Source organism: Octopus bimaculoides, chromosome 10 (assembly GCF_001194135.2).
Source record: "Octopus bimaculoides isolate UCB-OBI-ISO-001 chromosome 10, ASM119413v2, whole genome shotgun sequence".
Lineage (NCBI taxonomy): Eukaryota > Metazoa > Mollusca > Cephalopoda > Octopoda > Octopodidae > Octopus > Octopus bimaculoides.
This window is the reverse complement of record NC_068990.1, coordinates 90,647,635-90,650,092: the sequence shown is the minus strand read 5'-3', so window position 1 is coordinate 90,650,092 and position 2,458 is coordinate 90,647,635.

Here is a 2,458-nt window from a genome sequence, read left to right as displayed (position 1 = left end):
TCATCATCATCATCATCATCATCATCATCATCATCATCATCATCATCATCATCATCATCATTATTATTTATATTATTATTATTATTATTATTATTATTATTATTATTATTATTATTATTATCACAATTATTATTATTATTTTTATTTTTAATTATCATCTTTCAATTCTGTTTCCGTTTCTTGTCGAGTGTCTTCCTGACACCTAGGGAAGAGAAACGCACTGTATACATTTGTATGCCATTAAAATAAATACACACCGCATTAGCTTCAAGGTTCATCCAAGGCTGGGACCACGGGCCATACGTCCGCTGCCCAATTTAGAATCTCAACGTATAAGTACATTGCGGCATCATTTCTTTTCCTCAACAGGTCCTGCCCTGTTTAACATTGTCCTGGAACAGATAAAAGAAGGAACAGATCCTATCAGCTTTAAACGGAGTCTAGACAGCTTTCTTCAAAGAATACCAGACAAGCCACCCGTACCTGGATACAACTCACTCAATAAGAACTCACAACTTGAATGGACCATAGACAAAACTTGACTGTAAAAAGGATTTAGATAATCCTATCAGGTGGTGCTATTAAGTTAGACATGGCCTGGACCAATCTTTGGTCGAAACATATCTAGGTTTCTAAGTTTCTAATTTTCTAATGAAATATTAACCTAACGTGTCTATGATAAGATTCCCAATCTTAAGGCGGTGAGCTGGCAGAATCCTCAACACAGTCCCTCCGTCCTCAAGTTCAGTGTTCAAATCCGCCGAAGTCGACTTCGCTTTTCGTCCTTTCGCGATAGATAAAGTAAGTACCAGTCATGTACTGGGGTAGATTCAGTCGACTTACCCCGTCTCCACTGAAGCTGCTGGCCTTGTGCCAAACCTCGAAACCAATATCATTCCTAACCTTTTCTTTCATTTATACATTGTAATCTATCTATTTTATTGATTCCCAAGCATCCATGAATCTGTGCGCAATATGATCCTCTTACCTCTGTCTCTTTATGAGGGTGTTACCTTCCTTAATTAATTTTTCCCTTTTCAAGGTAGCCTTGGGCATTTTTCTCATACGAATTTCAATATCACTTCGCCAAGTAAATGTGTAACTACTTCAAAAGTGTTTATTGCTGTTCATCACCTGCAGCGAATCACTTGAAGCGAGTCATATATATGAAATAAAAATGCACAATTTTTCTACTTTAGCTTTTGTATCCGAATCCATTTTGTTTAACATTTCAGCTAAAGGTATTGGCACCTGGCAAAAAATGCAATGGGATATTGCATTTCTAATAAAGACGGGATTTATCTTTATAAATTTCGATTGTTTTTATTTGTTTCGGTCATGTAGGAACACAGCCTTAAAGGGCTTAGTAGGGGCCAGTCGACACAGGTGCTTATTTTCTAAAGCCTGTTACTTATACACACACACACACACACACATACAGGCATACATGCATAAGTACATCCATAGGATACAAATCAAATAAAAAGTACATTCATATGGTGAGAATAATCACATACATGAAAAAAATATCGGTAGAAGATTTCCGTTAAGATTTCAGTAAAATTGCAAGCATAAGAGACCAGACATCATGATTTGGGACATGGAAAAAAAATTTTGCGCAGTGGCGGAGATAAGTTAGGTGGAAGATGTTACAACTATGTGAAAGATTAATGAAAATGAAGACATTTATGCTGAACTAACGAGAAATCTACACTTACATAAATTAATGCGATAGTTTTAAATCTATATCGTTAACTTCTGGAGCATTTGGTTATGTAACTAACTACCCCAGTATCTTGAGATACTGGCTCTTAAAAAAACTAGAAATTAGACAACTAATTAGGAAACTAAAATATATCAGAAGTTTAGCAAGTAATTGTATATGTGCGGATGTGTAGATATGGGAAAATGCGTATATATGCCCCATTTAAAACAGTAATAACGATACATGTCAGGAGATGCATACCTGCAAACATGCACATGAATAAATATTCACACATGCAATGACGTCAACGCCTGTGCACACACACACACACACACACACACACACACACACACACACACACACACACACATATATATATGTTTACATAATGCATTCTTGCATGGCAATACGCATACATTGATACATACATGGACACACACAAACAGAGACACACATGCATACACACACACACACACACACAAGCGGAAAGGTTTTTACTATTTCTACCCCCTGCTGCTCTGTGTACTCTGGGTAAACGAATGTCATGAAAGATGCTGAATCTAACAATGCATAATTAACACTGATGTTCCGTTGCTGTTTTGGAATTAAACAAGTCAACCGTGTAATTAACGTCTCTATCTATTTCTTCATCTAATCCCATTATAATATCCGTGAAATACCTTCTGCATATCAAAATAAAGAGGTTATATTTACAATATATATATATATATATATATATATATATATATATAT